Genomic DNA, 25898 nt, shown 5'->3' with positions numbered 1-25898 from the left:
TCTAAACCGATCAAGTTTCATGGTCTCAAATTTTCAAAATTCTAAACACGACCCTCTAAGCACGGATCCTATATAAAGGGGACATACCAAGTCCTCAGCATGATCCGGTTTATACAGGGTTCACTGTGTATGATCATCAAAACATGATCGTACATAACAAAAATACTTGCATCATAGTGATGAATGTACAATCATAAACATGTGTCATGTGCTTTTTTTAAATTATTATTAATATCAAGGTGTCTTTCAGATCAACATTTTAACAATTTAAAGTCACAAGTAGTTCACAAATCAATTGAGATACCCAAGCAGCATTCACAAAGACTGGGATTAACGGATTACCAAGGCGTACGACAAGCAGGTGAACACGTATAACGGTGAATGACGAACACTGGGAATAAAGGTTGCAGTGACCTTTCTCTTCTTCCTTATTCCCTGTGTACCGGCAGCGGTGGTGTCGTGGTTAAACCATCGGACATACGGCTGGTTATAGGTACGGGGTTCGTAGCCCGGTACCGGCTCCCACTCGGAGCGAGTTTTAACAAATCAACGGGTAGGTGTAAGACCTTTCTCTCTCACTAACAACTAGCTAACCCACTGTCCTAGACAGACAGCCCAGATAGCGGAGGTGTGTGTGCCCATGACAGCATGCTTGAACCTTAATTGGATATAAGCGCGAAAATAAGTTGAAATGAAATAATTCCCAGTGTTTTCCTGATTATGTAACTAATGTATTTAAGGTTAACGTAACCTTCTTTGTCCATTAAGACCCCACCAACACATGGCTTTGTCATTCATTCATTCACTCTTCACTACCTGTACAGGGCTTCGTTATTCGTACATGGAAATCTGGAATAAAATTAATTATTTAACTAAACCAGTTTAAGCTACATGTACTCGTAACATTCATTCATTTTAATTCATTCATTTCAACTTGATTTTCATGCTCACAAACTTGTATACAAACAAGTGTAAAACGTGCTGTCTTGGGCACACACCTCCATTATCTGGGCTATTATGACAATGGGTTTATTATATTCATGGTTACACGTAGTTATTAAGAGAGAAGTCAGTGTAGAGGCTTAACACATCCATAATCAATGGATGTTAAACCTCTGGCTGGCACTCAGAACCAGGCTGTAAACTCAGAACCTGTACCTGGGCTACCAACCTTAAATACATCGTGTGTTAACCACAACATCAAAAAGGCCAAAGTGAACCCAGTACCTACTGTTACCTGGGCTACCAACCGTATATATTATCAACCACTATACCATAAAGGCCAGTACGGAGATGTGAACCCAGTACCTACTGTTACCTGGGCTACCAACCGTATATATTATCAACCACTATACCATAATGGCCAGTACGGGGATGTGAACACAGTACCCACTGTTACCTGGGCTACCAACCGTATATATTATCAACCACTATACCATAAAGGCCAGTACGGGGATGTGAACCCAGTACCCACTGTTACGTGGGCTACCAACCGTATATATTATCAACCACTATACAAAAGGCCACTATACCATAAAGGCCAGTATATATTATCAACCACTATACCATAAAGGCCAGTACGGGGATGTGAACCCAGTACCCACTGTTACCTGGGCTACCAACCGTATATATTATCAACCACTATACCATAAAGGCCAGTACGGGGATGTGAACCCAGTACCCACTGTTACCTGGGCTACCAACCGTATATATTATCAACCACTATACCATAAAGGCCAGTACGAGGATGCGAATCCAATACCCACTGTTACGTGGGCTACCAACCGTATATATTATCAACCACTATACCATAAAGGCCAGTACGGGGATGTGAACCCAGTACCCACTGTTACCTGGGCTACCAACCGTATATATTATCAACCACTATACCATAAAGGCCAGTACGAGGATGCGAATCCAATACCTACCAGCCTTAAATTTACTGATTTAACCACTACTACACGATAAAGTCCAGAACCAGGATGTGAACCCAGTACCTACCAGCCTTAAATATAAAGGTTTAACCTAACCACCACATCATTGAGGCCAGTATTTGTAACATTCCAGATTTAATATAATGAAAGAAGAAAAAAAAAAAGAAAAAAAAAAAGACCCCCCCCCCCCCCCCCCCCCAAAAAAAATACAATATTAAATATACTAGGTCAAATAAAAGAATTTTTTTACCTTTATACAGGTAGTATGTAAATGTTGCTTCCCATCATGGCTAAATCCTACTCTCGAAACAACAAAACGTAAGTTCCGTCTGTGAACAAAGAGTGACCTACATCGATCTCGTCCTTTATACTCGACCCACTCCCACAGATGAGCGTGTAGTAAATAGTATGAGAGCACACACCTACTGGATGACACGAGGGAAAAGCCAATAGTATCGGCCGCCTCTTGGCGGCACCGCACTTGGTGATCGTCACGGCAATAACCGCCTACAGGATTTCTCTGTCCAGGCATGAATGGACTATTTACATGCAGTCTGTGTGTGTGTCTGTATGCCTTGGTGTTGGCCTGATTTACATGCAGTGTGTCTGTCTGTCTGCCTTGATGTTGGCCTGATTTACAAGCAGTGTGTCTGTTTGTCTGTCCATCTGTCTGCCAGAGTGTTGGCCTAATTTACATGCAGTGTGTCTGTCTGTCTGTCTGCCAGGGTGTTGGCCTGAATTACAAACAGTGTGTTTGTCTGCCAGGGTGTTGGCCTAATTTACAAGCAGTGTGTGTCTGTCTGTCTGCCAGGGTTTTGGCCTGATTTACAAGCAGTGTGTCTGTCTGTCTGTCTGTCTGTCTGCCAGGGTGCCGGCCTAATTTACATGCAGTGTGTTTGTCTGTTTGTCCATCTGTCAGGGTGCTGCACAACAGCACATGACTGAGGACAAAAGATGGCACATGTGAATCAGTGAAAATGTGGTCATTACTATTTATAGACAGAAATAAGGATAGGTGAACAAAAAGAAAACGACAAAAGAAAGAAAGAAAAAGAGAGCCTGTAATCCATTGTACATGTATGTATTTTTAACCAGTGGGAATTCAACACTATTTTGAGTCTACAAGGCGTAAGATTATGAGACTGAAATCAATCCCAGTATAGCGAGATCTACACCGGCTGCCTCGTCTATTCATCGTCTCCATGTACCATTTGATATGAACAGATATTTATTATTACTCTCATGTAAAACCGTTTATAAATGCTTCAAGTATTCTAGCCACTCTTCTGTCTGCCAGCCAGTCTCTTTGTGTCCGTCCATCCATCTGTCCGTCAACCTCTTAGTGTATCCATCCATCCATCTGTCTGTCTGTCAGCCTCTTAGTGTATCCATCCATCCATCTGTCTGTCTGTCTGTCTGTCTGTCTGTCAGCCTCTTAGTGTATCCATCCATCCATCCGTCTGTCTCTCAGCCTCTTAGTGTGTCTATCCATCTGTCTGTCTGTCAGTGTGTCCATCCTTATTTGAATGTATTTTGGTGGGGGGGGGGGGGGGGAGGGGAAATAAAATGATTTGATGTTATGTTTGATGTATATATACATAATAAAGAGGCCAAACAAGCTAGCGCTATTTGATGTTACTCTTGACGTATGTACCTAATAAAGAGGCCACACGAGCCATAGCACTATCTGACGTCAACATCATCTTGTTAGATAAACATGTTTTCGATCACGTATTTCGTAACAATTCTTACAGCTGTTGTCTTTAGAACATCACTAACCAAAGGCCACACATATTGATCGTAATGTCTTTGTAACCCAGGCAATTGCACCGTCTTCACCTGCCATTTTACAGGAAAACAAAAAAACACTTATAAACCAACCTCCTCGCAGAAAACACACCCACAGATAAAAACATGTTTTTTCCCTAGTTTGGGGTTAGGTGGTGGTGGGGTGGGGTGGGGTGGGGTGGGGTGGAATGGGGTTAATTTAACTGTGGTTACTATGGTCACTTACAATGTAGTGCACATATCTCCCCCACCCCATCCCAATCAGTACTCCTCACCCCATCCCCATCAGAGTCAGTACTCCATTACATAATATACTAAAGGTTGCGTCATGTCCAATTCTACATACAGGAAAGTGCATACAAAGAGGCAAAGATAAATTTACTACAACAAATTAAATGTTACCACATACAGATAGATTTAAGTTTGTTTGTGGGTTCCATAGGGAGAGGTATGGTACATGCAGGCACATTATGAGGCACAATACATACATACATGTGAAAGAGAAGATGAATCGGAAACAAATCACATAACGAAAAATAAACAAAGCGCAAATGAATGTTGAACTGGAGCCCACTTGTACATCTATGTAAATATTTCAGCAATGTACGTGTCTGTCCCTCACACACAGCTAACATATACCACTATATACCAGCATGCAGAACGTGTGTAAACTTGCCTATCACATGACCAATAAGCAGATAAAGAGTTTGTTTTGTTTAATGACACCACTAGAGCACATTAATTTATTAATCATCAGCTACTGGATGTCAAACATTTGGTAATTTTGACATATAGTCTTAGAGAGGAAACCTGCTACATTTTTTTCATTAGTTTTATATGCACCATCCCACAGACAGGATAGCATATACTACGGTCTTTGATCATCCTAAATAGACCAGACATCAAGGGTGCTCTTTATCACTAGGTTATGTCCCGCTCCCTAGGCCATGTCCCGCTCCCTAGGTTATGTCCCGCCCACTAGGCTATGTCCTTCCCCCTAGGTTATGGCCCGCCCACTAGGCTATGCCCCACCCACTAGGCTATGTCCCACCCCCTAGGTTATGCCCCGCCCACTAGGCTATGTCCCGCCCACTAGGCTATGTCCCAGTCTGTTAACAAAATAAAACTGATATAAATTAACAAGCAGCCTATCAACACACCCAGGCAGTACATCAATACAAATTGTGACACCTCAAATTTAATCTACCTACAAACCAATTGGGGGTGTGGCAGATAGCATTTATTAGAAACTAATTTTTTTTAAAAAAAATTGCAGTTAATTTTTGGGATTAACCTGCACCGGTTCCAACCTCTAGTGAATTCTGTATAACAACTGTGTACTATATAAAAGTGTATTTATTTATTCACAATGGTTAACAGTATAAAAAATTGTACAAATAAGCATTGTGACATATTACTTACTACAAATCAGAGGCAGAGGTACAGCTTTTTTCACTCCATAAATATTTTATGGTGCCCTTTGAACTTTGACACAAAACTTTCTTACAATGCGACCGTTATCAAACAGAGAGGAATATTTTGTGTCCGTTTCTCCAACGCCGCGTGGGTGAGACTGACACACATCAATTTCCTCGATCACAAAGGTGGAGTGGTGAAAAGCAAGGTCACGGTGATGAGTTATGAAAAGGAGGTTTTGTCGTTTACTACCGGTTTACCTCTTTAAGTGGCTTAAATTGAATATACTGTCTAAAATCACGCAACAGAAATATTTTATCTATGAGGTGATAAATAATACAATACATCTGGTATGCATGTTATTTCTATTATAGCAATCGCCTCGGGGAAAATCATTACCTTTCAAATACATATAGAATGAGTTTCACATACCGAGATACTGTGGTTTTCAGTAAAGTAATACCATTACCAATGAATGAATGAATGAATGTTTAACGACACCCCAGCACGAAAAATACATCGGCTATTGGGTGTCAAACTATGGTAATGGAACCAAATAAGGTGATGATTAACATCAACAGAAATATTCAAGATACAAACAAAAACAGTGTAAAGTAAAGAACTGTGCAAAAATACAAATACAAATATCACAGATAGATACTGACTTTTACTCTAAACTTCAATTTGTGCTGTATTGGCCATTCTCAAAGAGATTGTGACACTCCTGCACCACGGTGAGGTTACAGCACACGCAGGGGGGGGGGGGGGGGGGGGGGGGGGGGGGGGGGGGGGGGGGGGGGAGAGAATGGGGGGGGGGGGGGGGGGGGGGGGTGGGGGGACAAGGGGGGTGGGGGGGGGGGGAAGAGAGATCAAATAAATACAGAAAAAACGTATTTTAAACACTGTCCTGGTATATGATTCTGTAATATTTACATGTAAGAATTGTTGAACTATGTATCACCATGGTAACAAGAATTGTGGCTAATATGTGAAAAAATTGACACATATACATAAGAAAATTGCTTTTACTTTCAAAATATATAATATTAATATCATTCTGCTCTGAATATGTCTAGAAATTTTGTTCCGTTTTAAAACGTATCTTACTTTATCCACAAACGTAGATATTTATTATCCACTTAGTTCAAGATACAAAGGGAAATATAATCAACATGATACACGTGTGACATATCAATTCCATGTGTGACATACCAATTGATTCCAAGTGTGACATACTAATGTTTCCACATGTGACATATCGATTCCACGTGTGATATATCAATGATTCCACATGTGACATAATGATTCCACGTGTGATATATCAATTCCACGTGTGACATCGATTGTGACATACCAATGATTCCACGTGTGACATACCGATGATTCCATGTGTGACATATCGATTCCACATGCATTACGATGCTCTCAGGATGAATGACACATTGACCTCATTTGACGTGACCTAGGGTCAGGATCTACGTCTAGTTCAGTCACTAAAGAAGTCGCCTCAGATACTTGGATTATAGGATCAAGCCTCCTTAATGGACATATTGATTCTCCCCCCCCCCATCTCACCCAATGCCCCCCACCCCGCAATTGGTAAATCAAAGGCAGAGGTGTATGCAGTCCTGTCTGTGAGAAGTGCATATAAACAAAAAAATTCATGCTGCTAATGGAAAAATGTTTTCATCCAACAGCTGATAATTAAAAAATCAATGAGTTGTAGTTGTATCGTTAAACAAAACAAGTTGGGATGGAGAAAACCACCAATTGGAGAATGGGTCGACCAGATAAGCACTCTATCAACTTAGCTAGACAACACCCTTCTATTATCTACCTGTACAGTACAAGCCCTCTATATTTGATAACCACGCAACAAAGAAATAAAAGTCTGTGTTATGGAGTGCGGTGTATTTGATTTATAAATGTCGTGTTCTGTACTGAAACTTAAAAAGGGACTGTGAAAACTGTCTGGTTTTGAGGAAATTCCAGTTTATAGGGCAGGAACATTTTGTTTTCAAAATCTTGATTAGTGATATTTCTATAGGCAACTGAAAATTGATTAGCAAACTATTGTTTAATCTTTTAAAATTGTGTAGCCATTTCTGAAATTTTAGTAGTAAATCTTGATGCAATAATAAACAAAATGTTCCCTAAATGGGTTTAATTGTATTAGGCTTTAGTTAATGCCCCCCCCCCCCACCCCCCAAAACTAGTAAAAAAAAAACTCAATTCAACTCTGACCTAGCCCCTTTAAAATATGTGGTGGTCATCTGATGACCTACCTCAACAGGTATGACACCTGTCAGGCAGGTCTGCACAGGTGATCTGCGACATCACACTGTTACCTGTTCACCCCTGATCCCCCCACCCCTCCCCCTCGAGACAGGTGCTAAGCCGACTAATCTCCTCTATGTTTGACTGGACATGTACCACACTTCACACCTCCACTGATGATGTGTGCCGCACCAGTCAATCTGCCCCAGATTTCTCTCTTACACAGGCAGCCTTCCAAAATCACACAGCCTTCCTCCATTACAGGTCCACTCGGACCTGATAGCTATTTCCTCCTCCCACTTCCATGTTCTTCCTGCATCAACCAGGAAGTGGTCGCACACACAGTTGTTTACTGACATTTTCACACTTTTCAAGTGTATTTTGAGACTGCCCTATTTTGTCATTGTGGTAGAATTCAAGAGTCATGCTGTTATATAATTTATTAGATGTGGTTGGGGTGTAGGAGTTACAGTTTGTTTTGTTTAACGACACCACTAGAGCACATTGGGCAGGCGAGTATTCCAATGGTAATTAAAGCACTCACTTTATGCATGGTCGATCTAGAATCGATCCCCGTTGGTGGGCTATTTCTCATTCCAGCCAGTGCACCAAGGTCATATATATACAGCTTCTTTTATATGCACCATCCGACCAACAGGATAGCACATACCACAGCCTGTGATATACCAGTTGCGGTGCACATTTCAGTGGTTTTGAGGCGAAATGTTTGAGTCAGAATGTCTGTACTTATTTTTGGACACAATGTTTATCATCTTCACTTTGGTGCACTACAAATCTCTTGTTAATTCATGGAGCGGGACGTAGCCCAGTGGTAAAATGTTTGCTTGATGCATGGTCGGTCTAGGATCGATCCCCGTCGGTGGACCCATTGGGCTATTTTTTGTTCCAGCCAGTGCTCCACAACTGGTGTAACAAAGGCCGTGGTATGTACTATCCAATCTGTGAGATGGTGCATATAAAAGATCCCTTGCTGCTAATCGAAAAGAGTAGGCCATGAAGTGGCGACAACGGGTTTCCTCTCTCAATATCTGTGTGGTCCTTAACCATATGCCTGATGCAAAATAAACTGTAAATAAAATGAGTTGAGTACGTCGTTAAATAAAACATTTCCTTCCTTCCTGTTAGTTCACTGGCTAATATAATACGTTTACCACAAAAAGAATTTTCAAAATGGAACCTTGGTCTATGTACTTGGTAATTTGTTGACTGACAAGTTAAAGTTTGTTTTGCATAACAACACTACTAGAGTACACTGTTTTATCAATCATCGGCTATTGGATGTCAAACACTTGGTAATTCTGACAGTCTTAGAGATGAAATGAGTAGCAATGAGTCTTTTATATGCACCATCCCACAGACAGGATAACATACCACAGCCTTTGATATACCAGTCGTGGTGCACTGGCCTTTAATGAGAAATAGCCCAATGGGCCCACAGATGGGGATCGACCCTAGACTGACCGTGCATCAAGCAAGCGCTTTCAATATGACAAATATATCTGTATATCAACACAACACGCCTTACAAGGAAAGTAAAGCATGTTTAATGACACCACAGCACATTTTAACCTATGGTTATCTTATGTCTAACATGGTTATCTTATGTCTAACATGGTTATCTTATGTCTAACATGGTTATTTTATGTGTAACATGGTTATCTTATGTCTAACATGGTTATCTTATGTCTATTATCGTTATTTTATGTGTAACATGGTTATTTTATGTCTAACGTGGTAATTTCAACATTTGATCAACAGACAAAGAGAGAAAGAAATGTTTTATTTAACGATGCACTCAACACATTTTATTTATGGTTATATGGCATCAGACATATGGTTATGGACCACAAAGATTTTGAGAGGAAACCCGCTGTCGCCACTACATGGGCTACTCTTTCCGATTAGCAGGAAGGGATCTTTTATTTGCGCTTCCCACAGGCAGGATAGCACAAACCATGGCCTTTGTTCAACCAGTTATGGATCACTGATCGGTGCAAGTGGTTTACACCTACCCATTAAGCCTTGCGGAGCACTCACTCAGGGTTTGGAGTCGGTATCTGGATTAAAAATCCCATGCCTCGACTAGGATCCGAACCCAGTACCTACCAGCCTGTAGACTGATGGCCTAACCACGCCGCCACAAAGAGAGAAACTCTCTGCCACCACTTACAAAACTCCTGCCGACACCGCAGTAAGAGATGTTTGATATACACTGTATCTCATAGGCAGGATAGTACATACCACAAGGCATTGAATGGGATGGGAAAAACACACGTCAGCTGAAGGCAATTGATCCTGTCAACACCATGAATCAAAGAAAGAAAGAATGACAGAAATGAATGAATGAATGAATGAATGAATGAATGAACAAATGAATGTTAAAAGACCACAACACCAAAAAATACATCAGCTATTTGGTGTCAAACATACATAATATTATCTACCTGTTCCTTTCGATATTTTTTAATTAACTTGAATTACCTATCATATAGATGTTTTGTTTTGTTTTTTTTTAAAAAAATAACAACAAAGATCTCTTGCCAACTGGAGCACAAACTATATATATATAGGTGTGAGAAGCCCAGACTCAACCACTTTCCACAGTATCATGTACGTTCCGGGAAAGACCCACTCAGAAGAAAGCCATCTGTTAGAAGCGGTTTAGTCATCATTTCCCCAACACCGTAGTCAAAACAAAACCACTTAGATCTATTACCGAGTGTAAGTGCAAAAGCAGAAACCAGGCAAAGCAGACCATGCACCCCCTGGAATAAGGGAAGACTTTCCTGAATGATAAATTACACTTGCACAGCTGTTGCCTTTGTGCGTGTAAATTTCAAGAAATTTCCGATGAGAAAACATGAGGTATGTGCAACCAGAAAAGCAAGGCGGTTTTAATAGCAAAAACAGATCGTATCACTTCACAGAAAGAAAGAAAGAAAGAAAGAAAGAAAGAAAAAAAAAAAAAACTGCCACTAGTCACTGCCAAACTACCATTAATAATTTGGTTATTATACATATTTCTTAATTAATTTTTTTGTTCATCCCATCATTTGTAAAAAAAATCAATTGCTACAGCCTCTGAATAGATTAATTCTAATATAATTCTATTCTATTATTTAGATACCAAATCAAGAGCTTCACTTTTTACCTAACCCGTTATAGCTTGATGTGCTGGTCTCTCAATACATTTTGTTAGGCAGAGAAAATTCAGACAACTAATTAAGACAAGGTGCTGCTTGAACGCCAGAGCTCTGCTTCTCCTCCGTTGTTCATTATGCACCCTGAGACAAAGGCCCTGCATAAATCGCCAGGCCTGTCTCACAGCAACCTCTTTAAAGTGTACAAGGTCGCCCATTAAACTGGTAGTGAAATGGAGGTGTTAAAATGTCCCCTGTGATTAATGAAAGGTGGCACACAGCATGCCTGTTTGGATGGGTCGGTGTAACCGTGTCACAGTGACACACAATTAACTGTTCATTTCACAGTACAAAGGTTGCACTGCACCAATCACTTTCATATGCATTTCAACATGTACAATTTCTATGCAAGCAGAGCTCGAAACTGCCAGTTGACAGGTGGTCTCCCCCCCCCCCCCCCCCCAGTAACGGTGTAATTGTCACATATACAGTGAAACCCCTCTAAACCCTTGGAACCGATAAGATATCCGGTATAGAGTGGGATCCGGTTTATAGAAGTTAAGTTATGTTCTGATTTTTAAAAAGCGACTCTGTAAAACGTCCGGTTTTGAGGGAATTCCAGTTTACAGAGGGTCCGGTCTTGAGAGGTTTCACTGTGTATGTGTGTGGTGTGTCTGTCTGTCTGTCTGTCTGTCTGTCTGTCTGTATCTATCTATCTGTATCTATCTGTATCTATCTATCTATCTATCTATGTATGTGTATATAATTTTTAAACACGTAGATCTACTACCACATAAGCTATATCTAAATAGCAGCAAGAGATCTTTTTACATGTGCTCCTACTTCCTTTCCTTCTATAATAAAAAAAGATTACATATCACTGTAAAATTATTACACACTGCCTGCAATATACTGGCTGATATGTGAAATGTCCTAAAGGATCCACCAACAGAAAATGATCCTATGCCATCACATCTCATGAGGTCGTTCCAAGCACGGAATATATATCGGTACAATTAATTCCCAGTGTAGTTTTATTCCATGCAAGCCGGCATTGATTTGCTGGTTATGCACCAATGCAACCCCACATGTATGGCATGGAAGTCCATCTATCAGGCAGACGTGCGTGCTATAAATAACTGAAGCTACAGTGAACACTAATCTAAATGCTAGGAGGAGGTAGACTTGTAACAGGTCCCTGATAAACAAAGGAAGGAATATTATATATGAACACTGATCTAAATGCTAGGAGGAGGTAGACTTGTAACAGGTCCCTGATAAACAAAGGAAGGAATATTATATATGAACACTGATCTAAATGCTAGCAGGAGGTAGACTTGTAACAGGTCCCTGATAAACAAAGGAAGGAATATTATATATGAACACTGATCTAAATGCTAGGAGGAGGTAGACTTGTAACAGGTCCCTGATAAACAAAGGAAGGAATATTATATATGAACACTGATCTAAATGCTAGCAGGCGGTAGACTTGTAACAGGTCCCTGATAAACAAAGGAAGGAATATTATATATGAACACTGATCTAAATGCTAGCAGGCGGTAGACTAGTAACAGGTCCCTGATAAACAAAGGAAGGAATATTATATATGAACACTGATCTAAATGCTAGGAGGAGGTAGACTTGTAACAGGTCCCTGATAAACAAAGGAAGGAATATTATATATGAACACTGATCTAAATGCTAGGAGGAGGTACAATTGTAACAGGTCCCTGATAAACAAAGGAAGGAATATTATATATGAACACTGATCTAAATGCTAGCAGGCGGTAGACTAGTAACAGGTCCCTGATAAACAAAGGAAGGAATATTATATATGAAACACTGATCTAAATGCTAGGAGGAGGTAGACTTGTAACAGGTCCCTGATAAACAAAGGAAGGAATATATATATGATGAACACTGATCTAAATGCTAGGAGGAGGTAGACTTGTAACAGGTCCCTGATAAACAAAGGAAGGAATATTATATATGAACACTGATCTAAATGCTAGGAGGAGGTAGACTTGTAACAGGTCCCTGATAAACAAAGGAAGGAATATTATATATGAACACTGATCTAAATGCTAGCAGGCGGTAGACTTGTAACAGGTCCCTGATAAACAAAGGAAGGAATATTATATATGAACACTGATCTAAATGCTAGGAGGAGGTAGACTTGTAACAGGTCCCTGATAAACAAAGGAAGGAATATTATATATGAACACTGATCTAAATGCTAGGAGGCGGTAGACTTGCAACAGGTCCCTGATAAACAAAGGAAGGAATATTATATATGAACACTGATCTAAATGCTAGCAGGCGGTAGACTTGCAAAATGTCCCTGATAAACAAAGGAAGGAAATGTTTTACTTAATAACGCACTCAACACATTTTATTTATGGTTATATGGCGTGGGACATATGGGTAAGGACCACACATATATCAGGCATGTGATTGAAACATTAAAAAAAAAGCTGAAAATGATAAATGCGTGCCGAAGGCACGTAATCGAGTGCAGAATTTTTTAAAAAGCGGAATTCCGCCAATTAGCGGAAGAATCACATGTCCGATATATTGACAGAGGAAACCTGCTGTCGCCACTGCATGGGCTACTCTTTTCGATTAGCGGCAAGGGATCTTTTATATGCAGGGCTACCTCTGGCAGTCGCCAAATTCACCAACTGCGAATTTTGAAAACAACAAACACATTTTATTTTGAGCTGGCGAAATAATTTTACTACATTTTATTATAAAATAACTGGTTTTCTGACAGTTTTGAAGTTTAATATATAATTTGGCAAAACTTTGTGTTCACCCAGAGCTAGCCCTGATATGCACCATCCCACAGACAGGATAACACATACAATAGTTTTTTATATACCAGTTGTGGTGCACTGGCTGGAGCGAGAAATAGACCAACCTCTTCTCTCTTACTAACCACTAACAATTAACACTAACAACAATTAACCCTCTGTCCTGGACAGACAGCCCAGATAGTCGAACTGTGTCTGCCCCCAGGACAGCATGCTTGGACCATAATTGGATTATAAGCACGGAAATAAATTGAAATGAAATACACTGCAGTTATGTAAAGAAAGATGAAATCACATTTAATAACACATCAACCCCCCCCCCCCCCCCCCCCCTCCAAAAAAAAAAAAATGTACCTGAGCATGGCGCACGTACATCTAAGAGGTAGAATGAATTTTTTTTAATTTAACGACACACTCAACACATTTTATTTATGGTTATATGGCATATGGTTATGGACCACACAGATATTGAGAGAGGACACCCACTGTCGCCACTTAATGGGCTACTCTTTTCGATTAGCACCAAGGGATTTTTTTATATGCACGATCCCACTGACAGGATAGTACATACCATGGCCTTGTTACACCAGTTACGGAGCACTGGCTGGATCAAGAAATGGCCCAATTTGTCCACCAACGGGGATTGATCCTAGACCGACCATATCAAGCGAACACTCTACCACTGGGCTATGTCCTGCCCATACATGTAAGAGATTATGGTGTATTTGAAAAGAAACATGTACGAAGCACACAGCCAACTATTTGGAGCGTGCACATACTTTAGTACATGTATCTGTGTAGAACAGGTATGTTTACTATCACCTGCAGAGCAGTCTGTGTGTATCTGGCCATGCAGTGTATGCCTGGTATGTAGATGCAGCAACACGTCTGGCTGTGGGGTGGTGGGTAGGGGTGAGATATCCACATATCAAACAGCTGGAGCAGAACAAAGGTAGGTGTTCTAGTTACATGTAAAGAACGTCCTAGACGCTGCTAGAATCTGAACGAGCACTGCAGTGGTCAAGTTGGTCTGTTCTAGTGACATGTAAAGAACGTCCTGGAACACTGGTAGAATCAGAATGAGCACTGCAGTGGTCAAGTCAGTCTGTTCTAGTGACATGTAAAGAACATCCTGGAACACTGGTAGAATCAGAACGAGCACTGCAGTGGTCAAGTCGGTTGGTTCTAGTGACATGTAAAGAACATCCTGGAACACTGGTAGAATCAGAACGAGCACTGCAGTGGTCAAGTTGGTCTGTTCTAGTGACATGTAAAGAACGTCCTAGACGCTGCTAGAATCAGAAGGAACATTGCAGTGGTAAAGTCAGTCTGTTCTAGTGACATGTAAAGAACGTCTTGGAACACTGGTAGAATCAGAATGAGCACTGCAGTGTGAGTCGGTCTGTTCTAGTGACATGTAAAGAACATCCTGGAACACTGGTAGAATCAGAATGAGCATTGAAAAAAATATCGCACATTTAATTTTTTTTTTTAAACAGACTGCAGTAAGTCATAAACTTTAGCGTCATGAAATATTAGTGTCTTATATGTTGTGTGGCCTCGCTAAATTCACTAAATGATTATGCTCACTAGCATTTCCTGATTGAAAATAATATATATTAAGGAACCTGTCTGGGTCTGCATTTGCATGCTTAAAAATAAAACTCAGGTGTGACAGATGGCGACTATTGCATGTTAGTAAAATCAATAGCAGTGCCACAAACTGACATAACATGACATGGTAAAAATTAGATTATCATAGCAGGCAGCAAAGTCAGTGTGGTGGAAATGAGATAGCAGGGCAGCAAACAGACGTCAGGTTGGAGAAATGATATAGCATGGCAGCAAACAGACATCAGGTTGGAGAAATGAGATAGCAGGGAAGCAAACAGACATCAGGTTGGAGAAATGATATAGCATGGCAGCAAACAGACATCAGGTTGGAGAAATGAGATAGCAGGGAGGCAAACAGACGTCAGGTTGGAGAAATGAGATAGCAGGGCAGCAAACAGATGTCAGGTTGGAGAAATGAGATAGCAGGGAAGCAGACGTCAGGTTGGGAAAATGAGATAGCAGGGCAGCAAATTGAGATGTCAGGTTAGGGAAAATGAAATGGCAGGGCAGCAAATTTTGATGTCTGGGTGGGAAAATGAGATAGCAGGGCAGCAAATTGAGATGTCAGGTTAGGGAAAATGAAATGGCAGGGCAGCAAATTGAGATGTCAGGGTGGGAAAATGAGATAGCAGGGCAGCAAACTGAGATGTCAGGGTGGGAAAATGAGATAGCAGGGCAGCAAATTGAGATGTCAGGGTAGGGAAAATGAGATAGCAGGGAAGCAAATTGAGATGTCAGGGTGGGAAAATGTGATAGCAGGGAAGCAAACTGAGATGTCATGGTGGGGGAATGAGATTATCACAACAACCTGCAAATTGAGATGTCACGGTGGGGGAATGAGATAGCAGGGAAGCAAATTGAGATTATCACAAGCAGCTGCAAATTGAGATGTCAGGGTAGGGAAAATGAGATAGCAGGGAAGCAAATTGAGATGTCAGGGTGGGAAAATGAGATAGCAGGGAAGCAAACTGAGATGTCACGGTGGGGGAATGAGATTATCACAACAACCTGCAAATTGAGATGTCACGGTGGGGGAATGAGATAGCAGGGAAGCAAATTGAGATTATCACAAGCAGCTGCAAATTGAGATGTCAGGGTAGGGAAAATGAGATAGCAGGACAGCAAATTGAGATGCCAGGGTGGGAAAATGAAATAGCAGGGAAGCAAACTGAGATGTCAGGGTGGTGGAAATGAGATTATCACAACAGGCTGCTAATTGAGACGTCAGACGTGGGGAAATGACAATATCACTAAATTAGCTAAATCCTGTTCCACAACAACAACTGCCAGCTTCAGTGATGTATGGCATAGCAAGACTACGGGTTTGTTTATGTTTCTAGCTGGGCCTGGCTGTGCAAGTTTAAGCTGTACAGAAGTCAGCCTCAAAGCGCGCTGAGCACTGTAAAACAAGCCACTGTCTTGGCGAACACTGACAGTAAATCAATGGCTGCATGTGGACAGACAACTCCAAGTGGCAGCACACTTCCACCTAGCCTGTGTTTTCCAGCGATGGCCATTCAGCAGGGACAATAGGCCGTGTGTGTGTGTGTGTGTGTGTGTGTGTGTGTGAGTGTGAGTGTGAGTGTGAGTGTGAGTGTGAGTGTGAGTTTGTGAGTTTGTGAGTTGTGTGTGTGTGGTGTGTGTGTGGTGTGTGTGCGTGTGTGTGTGTGTGTGGAGAGAGAAGTGTGCAAGGGTGGAGAAGAACAGGTAGATTTGGGGTAGCACGAGTTGGAATACACAAGTATAGGAGAGTGTGCAAATAGGGCTAGACAGACAGAAGGCAAGAATGGGGACGTTTGTTTAACAACACCACTAGAGTACATTGATTTATTAATTATCAGCTATTTGGATGTCAAACATTTGGTAATTCTGACATATATTCTTAGAGAGGAAACACGATACAATTTTTTGTTGTTGTCATTAGCAGTAAGGTATCTTTTATATGCACCATCCCAGAGTCATAATAACACATACTACGGCCTTTGATATACCAGTCATGGTGCACTGGCTGGAACGAGAAATAGCTCAATGGGCCCACCGACGAGGATCGATACCAGACCAACCGCACATCAAGCTAACACTTTACCACTGGGCTGCAGTGGGAGAGTGAGTAGATGTAAGTGGGTGACGGTGGGGATAGAGAGGTGGGCAAGGGTGGGGTTGGAGAGATGGGTATGGGTGGGGAGAGGTGTGTGAGGGTGGGGATGGAGAGGTGGGCAAGGGTGGGGTTGGAAAGATGGGTAGGGGTGGGGATGGAGAGATGTGTGAAGGTGGGGATGGAAAGGTAGGTAACAGTGGGGTTGGAGAGGTGTGTGACAGTGGCGATGGAGAGGTGGGCAAGGGTGGTGATGGAGAGGGGTGCGAGGGTGGGGATGGAGAGGTGGGCAAGGGTGGGAATGGAGAGGTGTGTGAGGGTGGTGATGGAAAGGTGGGCAAGGGTGGGGATGGAGAGGAGTGCAAGGGTGGGAATGGAGAAATGTGTGAGGGTGGGGATGGAGAGGTGGGCAAGGGTGGGGATGAAGAGGTGTGCATGGAGAAATGTGTGAGGATGGAGAGGTGGGCAAGGGTTGGGATGGAGAAATGTGTGAGAGTGGGGATGGAGAAATGTGTGAGGGTGGGGATGGAGAGGTGTATGAGGGTGGGGATGGAGAAATGTGTGAGGGTGGGGATGGAGAAATGTGTGAGGGTGGGGATGGAGAGGTGTGTGAGGGTGGGGATGGTGTGAAAGTGTGGTTAGGTAAGTGGATACAGGTAGGGACAGACACATAGGTTAGGGTGGAAATGGAAATGGAGAAGTGTATGGGGTAGAGAAGTGTGTGAGAGTGAGGGTGGAAAACTGGGCGAGTTAGGTGCATTTAAGTCAGTGACAAAGGGGATGAAATAGGGTGGGAGAAAAGTGAAGGATAAAAGTGGGTGGTGAAAATGGAGAGATAAGAGAGTATGGAGAAAATTGGGAGGATGGTTGATATAAATGCCATGCGACACCCCGTTTTCTTGCAGATACATTTAATATGCGGTCCCATACTTTTAATATGGTTGTACTATTGCAAATTGTCTCAGTACAAACTGACTTGTAGCAAGCAGCCACCTGTCTGAACAGGAAGTGATCTGCTCAATACAGGTTGTGCTGCACAGGTAAACACACCAGTCCTAACCAACTGTTTATTGATCCACCTTATATATCATATAGAAAACACATTCCTTCCATCAACAAACCTTGCAGCAATCTACCCTGGGATATAATGGTGTTTATTTTGACACTGTCACCCACTGAACATGTAAACAAAAACACCGCCAGGACCAGTACTGCCTGTACTGCAGTCTCAGATAGAGGAGATCCAAGCATATGTAAACACTGATCACACACTGTCAACGCACTAACCTCCGTTAAACCTGCACCGCCGAGTCCATACCACACTGCATATACTCCCTCTCTCGGCTACTTCTCCCTCAACCCCTCTCCTCCCCTCCGTCCGTCCTTCCTTCCTTCCTTTCGTCCTGCCGTCCTTCCTTCCTGCACAAACACCATCTACACTCCCACCCAACAGCCCTCAATCCATGGACGACCTTGCAGAGCTGTCCCACAATTCACTCGGACCTGGTTCTGTATGCTTAAGCCATCTGACATTGGGGATCAATACAGCAGTGGCTGATCTGTCGGCACATATTTCCAGGGGAGTCCCCGCCAGTTTCCGTGGCGATGCATGCTGCTGCATGTTGAGTGTAATTAAAAACACTGCCACAGCTTTCATTCAGTCATTTTAACTTAAATTTAAAACAATGCCACAGCTTTCATTCAGTCATTTTAACTTAAATTTAAAATACAGCCACAGCTTTCATTCAGTCATTTTAAATTAAATTAAAAATACAGCCACAGCTTTCATTCAGTCATTTTAACTTAAATTTAAAACAATGCCACAGCTTTCATTCAGTCATTTTAACTTAAATTTAAAACAATGCCACAGCTTTCATTCAGTCATTTTAACTTAAATTTAAAACTTATATCAGAGGTGAAAATGGCACATAATTTTTTTCTCCAGAAAACCTGCTTATATATCAGAGGTGCAAATGGCACACAATTTTTTTTCCAGAAAACCCTTCATACTTGGGTCTTGAAAAAAAAAAGGGGGCATGGTAGGGGGTAGGGAAATAGGTGGGGGTGGGGGGTAGGGGAATGGTTGGGGGGCAGGGTGGTGTTTATTTTGACACTAACCATCCCCCACCCTCCACCTGTCTGGTGGTGTGACTGCCGCTGACATACTATATATACAAGAATCAGGCCGTCTCCAGTTACACGTTTTCAACGGGAGGAAATAATTAGTCTAAAGAAAGCATTGATTTCTGGTTTCTTTTTCATGGGGAGACTGCTCAGACTTGCAGATCAATGAAATGAAATAATATCACACTGAAACCGGCTACACACTGAAATAAACTACAACCATACTGGATGTGCAAAATAGTATGAAATAAACTACATATACATGTGTGTGTATATGTATACATGTATATATATATATATACTGTCGTTGAAGTGGAGACTAAACCTGGACTCATCAGTGAACATCACTCGACCCCACTGAACACGTTGCCACCGCAGATGAAGCGTGCACCAGTGACGTCTGGCCGTTCTGTGACGTGGTAGGAGTGGTGGTTGAACAGCCTGGCGATGGCAGCGTAGATTATTGGCTCTCAGACAATTGCGTATGGTTTGATCAGACACTCGAGTTCCAGTCGCAGTCCGCAGACTGTCACGTAATCGGCGTGCAGTGGTTGTGCGTTGACGTAGAGCCATATTGGTGATCTAGCGGTCCTCTCTATTTGTAGTGCTTCGGGGTCTTCCCGAACGTGGACGATTTCGAACAGAATTCGTTGCTTGGTACCATTGCCACAGTCGGCCAACGACACTCTGACTGACACCAAGTCTCAGAGCAACATTTCTTTGCGTATTGCCATCCTGAAGCCAAGCAATAGCCCTTCCTCGATCTTCGATAGTCAGTTGAAGTCGTACCATTGTCGAATTTGGAGTGTGCACCGTACACGAACGCAAGCTCCAATTATACGGAAATTCAGCATTGGGAACATGGAATACACGTGCAAAGCGTGCAAATGAAGCGCTTTGTGAAAAAGCAAGTTATGGGCACTTAGCAGACCTTTCGCTTTCACCCTAATTTACATGCAAATGTAAGCATGTTTTCGCCATTAGAACTAGTCGACAGTGTCAATGACAGTGGATTTTAATTTATTTATGGGTTGCTTAGACCCACTTTCGTCAAAATGGAACAATACCATGCGTGACATTATGGTCTAGCTAATATAACTGACATTCAGAAAATAATGTCGAAAATATCGTCTGACCCTTAAATTCTTTTGAGTAGTATACATATATACATACATACAGACAGACAGACAGACAGACAGAAGTTTACTGAAGTCTCACCTCAGTACCTCAGTTATAAAACACATAATCTCTAAATACAATGAGGCTTTGTAGTACTGAATACTGACATAACCCATTTATGGGGTATGCAAAACAACATTTCTGGTGACCTGTATTGTTTTTGAATAACCCGTTACATGTGAGCATGTAAATAATGTTCTCAAATGATTGTGCTAACGTAAAATTAGATTTCAGATCATTTGCACGAGCGAGCGACACGTGAGCTATTTAAACACTAATCCCGGCAGTTGACAGAGGCCTCATTTAATGTAATCTAAAACAACACTGAACCACAACAAAACGAAGGGTTCCACAAATCCACTAGCCCTTGGTAGTGAAGTTTTGGTCTGGCCTAGTGGAAATTATCAACTAGCTGTATTACTGTAACACATAGGCAGGGATTGCATCAAAGCTGAGACGATAAACATTGTGCCCAAAATACACGTATGCCCAATGTAATCCCACCCATTAAATCGGGGCACTAGCAAAGGCCTCTATAAAGGACATAGTGACTTTTAAAAAACATTTGTCAAACAGGAGTTTTTAGACACTATGCTACAGGTGTGTGTACATGTATGTATATATATATATACATCACTAATAAATGATTGGCCAACTGACTGAATGTTTAATGGCACCCCAGCACGAACACTAAAAGCCAACAGAAAAGACTCGCTGAAGAGTAGCTGATCACAATTCTACAGTGACAACAGATGGCAGGGCCATGCAGCTGAGCTAGGGAAGCTGAGGTTAACAAACAAAGACAGTGTACAATAACACTTCAACACAAAGAACACCCGTTAGAAAAAAAACAACCCACATGCTCTGTGTACTGATGCAGCTGCTATCTTTAATACACATGTATGTTGTATATATGTTGTGTGTGTGTGTGTGTGTGGTGTGTGTGTGTGTGTATCAGTGTGTGTGACCTGTGTGTGTATCAGTGTGTGTGTGTGTGTGCATGTGTGTGTGTGTGTGCGTGCATGTGTGCATGTGTGTGTGTGTGCATGTGTGCATGTGTACCTGCTAGTTTGCATGTTCAATGATGTTGTCATAGCAGAAAGGCTCCATTATTACACATTAAATTGTCCTGTGATTTCTAAAAAAGAATACTGGTGAAGGTTTCTGCCAGAGTAAAACAAGTATGGTGCCATGCATAACAAAATGTTTTTTCAGATTTTTATATTTTTTTATTTATCCTTTTGACAAAATTAATGACTCATTATCAACTAAACCCATTTTCTTTCTGGGGGAGGACCTCAAATCCCCTGTTGACTGGTTGCATTCAACTCCATAGTGTCATGCATACCCAAAGATTTCTTTCTGGTAGAAACACTGCTGGTAGGTATGTATATATATATATATATATATATATATATATATATATATGTTGTTTGCATATATATTTGTTTGCATATATATATATATATATATATATATATGTTGTAGGAATGTTGTTTGACAGCATGTCGGCATATACTAAACTAAGGCTATTTGGTGTCTGACATAGTTAATATGGTTTCAAACAATATATATATATATATTGTTTGAAACCATATTAACTATGTCAGACACCAAATAGCCTTAGTTTAGTATATGCCGACGTGCTGTCAAACAACATTCCTTTCCTTTCTACTATTTCCAGCAGACCGCCCTCAGCTATAATTTGTATCAGCAATCATCATGAATGAAACACCACTCCCATATATATACACACACACACACCCACATTCTTGGCAGAAGGAAGATTTTAAAACAGTCCCGACAAAGGATCTGTACGCAGGTAAACAGTGGGGACACCTTGGGCCATGTGTACAGTATGTATATACCTGCGAACCCGTGCAGACACAGGTGCGAGTAGGTACACAACAGCAGCGCCACCTGGCGGTGAGCAGCCTATGAGAGCTGGGATTGTCTCACAGGCAAGTGGTCTCTCCCACATGTACAGACAGTGGATAGGCTGTCACAGTGAAAGTCTGGCTCATCAATACACCGCTCACTCTCTCAGAGTGTATTGCATCGTGATACGTGACCCGGTTCACATATAACACTTGAGCATGGAGTCTCCGTACATAGTAACACGTACAGCACATTCCATGTGGTCCGCTACGGGGAAACAGTAAGCTTAGCATGTTGGCACACACACACACACCAGATATACACACGCACATGCATACAATTATATACAAAAACAATATATGTAGACCCATACATAATGGATGCATGCACACACGCAGAGGCACACACACACACAGATGTATGCCACACAGATGTATGCCACACACATGTGAACACACAAACAATGTGTGCACAAAATGCAACAAACACATACTGCAAGTATTTTCCAAATTTGTATTACGGTACATGTAATACATGTAGTTCTAATAACAAACATACATGAGCGTGTACATACATACACAAACACTTTCATGATAAAGTGAAAGGGGTTATTCCCTCACACTGTCAGTAACATTTTGAACGGATTTTCAGTTTAACCTGCAGGCTTCAAGTTTGGTCCGAGTTACAAACAATTTGTGCCCAAAAACACAGTTCCTGGTATTTCTTTCATGAAATGAGACACACCAGCATGCCCTGTTTTAAAATGCTTCATGTCTTCGATACATGTACAAAGTGATTCCACCCTGTTTTAAAATGCTTCATGTCTTCGATACATGTACAAAGTGATTCCACCCTGTTTTAAAATGCTTCATGTCTTCGATACATGTACAAAGTGATTCCACCCTGTTTTAAAATGCTTCATGTCTTCGATACATGTACAAAGTGATTCCACCCTGTTTTAAAATGCTTCATGTCTTCGATACATGTACAAAGTGATTCCACCCTGTTTTAAAATGCTTCATGTCTTCGATACATGTACAAAGTGATTCCACACAGACACAATCCACCTGCTGCAGTATTTATAGACAAAGGAATGTGGATCTATTAAGCATGCATAGCTCAATGGTAAAACATCCGCTTGATGCACGATCAGTGTAGGATCGATCCCCTTCGGTGGGCCCACTGGGCTATTTTTCTTTCATCCAGTGCACAGAGACTCACTGGTATATCAAAGGCCATGGTATGTGTTATCCTGTCTGTGGTATGGTGCATATAAAAGATCCCTTGCTCATCAAGGAAAAAAAAATGTAGCGAGTTTCTTCTCTAAGACTATGTCAAAATTACCAAATATTTGACATCCAATACGTGATTATTAATAAATCAATTTGCTCTAGTGGTGTCGGTTAAACAAGAATTTTTTTTTTATGTGAGCTGGAACATTGATAAAAACTGCATGTGTGGTCTTTTCATACTTGCATGTGTGGTCTTTTCATACTAATGAAGTTAAAGTATGTTTTGTTTAACAACACAACTAGAGCAAATTGATTTATTAATTATCCGCTATTGGATACATGTCAAACATTTGGTAATTTCAAAATATAGTCTTAGAGAGGAAACTCGCTACATTTTTTCATTATTTGCAAGGGATCTTATATGCACCATCCCACAGACAGAATAGCACATACCACAGGCTTTGCTATACCAGACATAGTGCACTGGCTGGAATGAGAAATAGCTTAATGGGCTACATCCCACCCCTGGAACGAGAAATAATGGGCTACATCCCGCCCCTGGAACTAGAAATAGTGTAACGGGCTACATCCGACCCTTGGAACGAGAAATAGTGTAATGGGCTACATCCCACCCCTGGAACAAGAAATAGTGTAACGGGCTAAATCCCACCCTTGGAACGAGAAATAGTGTAATGGGCTACATCCCACCCTTGCAACGAGAAATAGTGTAATGGGCTACATCCCGCCCCTGGAACAAGAAATAGCTTAATGGGCTACATCCCACCCCTGTAATGAGAAATAATGGGCTACATCCCACCCTTGGAACGAGGAATAGCTTAATGGGCTACATCCCACCCCTGGAACAAAAAATAGCTTAATGGGCTACATCCCGCCCCTGGAACAAGAAATAGCTTAATGGGCTACATCCCGCCCCTGGAACAAGAAATAGTGTAATGGGCTACATCCCACCCTTGGAACAAGAAATAGCTTAATGGGATACATCCCACCCCTGGAACGAGAAATAGCTTAATGGGCTACATCCCACCCCTGGAACGAGAAATAGCTTAATGGGCTACATCCCACCCCTGGAACGAGAAATAGCTTAATGGGCTACATCCCCACCCCTGGAATGAGAAATAGCTTAATGGGCTACATCCCATCCCTGGAACGAGAAATAGCTTAATGGGCTATATCGCACCCCTGGAACGAGAAATAGCTTAATGGGCTACATCGCACCCCTCGAACGAAAATAGTGTAATGGGCTACATCCCACCCCTGGAACGAGAAATAGTGTAATGGGCTACATCCCACCCCTGGAACGAGAAATAGCTTAATGGCTACATACCACCCCTGGAACGAGAAATAGCTTAATGGGCTACATCCCTCCCCTGGAACGAGAAATAGATGAGAAATAGCTTAATGGGCTACATCCCGCCCCTGGAACAAGAAATAGCTTAATGGGCTACATCCCACCCCTGGAACAAAAAATAGCTTAATGGGCTACATCCCGCCCCTGGAACAAGAAATAGCTTAATGGGCTACATCCCGCCCCTGGAACAAGAAATAGTGTAATGGGCTACATCCCACCCCTGGAACAAGAAATAGCTTAATGGGCTACATCCCACCCCTGGAACGAGAAATAGCTTAATGGGCTACATCCCACCCCTGGAACGAGAAATAGCTTAATGGGCTACATCCCCACCCTTGGAACAAGAAATAGCTTAATGGGCTACATCCCACCCCTGTAATGAGAAATAATGGGCTACATCCCACCCTTGGAACGAGGAATAGCTTAATGGGCTACATCCCACCCCTGGAACAAAAAATAGCTTAATGGGCTACATCCCGCCCCTGGAACAAGAAATAGCTTAATGGGCTACATCCCGCCCCTGGAACAAGAAATAGTGTAATGGGCTACATCCCACCCTTGGAACAAGAAATAGCTTAATGGGCTACATCCCACCCCTGGAACGAGAAATAGCTTAATGGGCTACATCCCACCCCTGGAACGAGAAATAGCTTAATGGGCTACATCCCACCCCTGGAACGAGAAATAGCTTAATGGGCTACATCCCCACCCCTGGAATGAGAAATAGCTTAATGGGCTACATCCCATCCCTGGAACGAGAAATAGCTTAATGGCTACATACCACCCCTGGAACGAGAAATAGCTTAATGGGCTACATCCCACCCCTGGAACGAGAAATAGATGAGAAATAGCTTAATGGGCTACATCCCGCCCCTGGAACAAGAAATAGCTTAATGGGCTACATCCCACCCCTGTAATGAGAAATAATGGGCTACATCCCACCCTTGGAACGAGGAATAGCTTAATGGGCTACATCCCACCCCTGGAACAAAAAATAGCTTAATGGGCTACATCCCGC

General features: G+C 41.9%; 1 protein-coding gene across 2 annotated transcripts in view; it reads right to left on the bottom strand.

The window, feature by feature from the left end:
- LOC121374746 (histone demethylase UTY-like) overlaps positions 1-25898 on the bottom strand; it is a 134341-nt gene that overhangs the window by 57286 nt on the left and 51157 nt on the right. The window contains exon 1 of one of the 2 annotated variants that reach the window (XM_041501864.1): positions 18386-18474. The exons of the other annotated variant lie outside the window; for it this stretch is intronic. The gene's annotated coding sequence lies outside the window, so the exon portion shown is untranslated. Of the gene's footprint in view, positions 1-18385; positions 18475-25898 lie in introns of those variants that run through there. 2 annotated transcript variants of the gene reach the window in all.

The sequence above is a fragment of the Gigantopelta aegis genome, chromosome 1 (assembly GCF_016097555.1).
Source record: "Gigantopelta aegis isolate Gae_Host chromosome 1, Gae_host_genome, whole genome shotgun sequence".
Classification (NCBI taxonomy): domain Eukaryota; kingdom Metazoa; phylum Mollusca; class Gastropoda; order Neomphalida; family Peltospiridae; genus Gigantopelta; species Gigantopelta aegis.
This window is presented reverse-complemented; position numbering and strand designations above follow the sequence as displayed.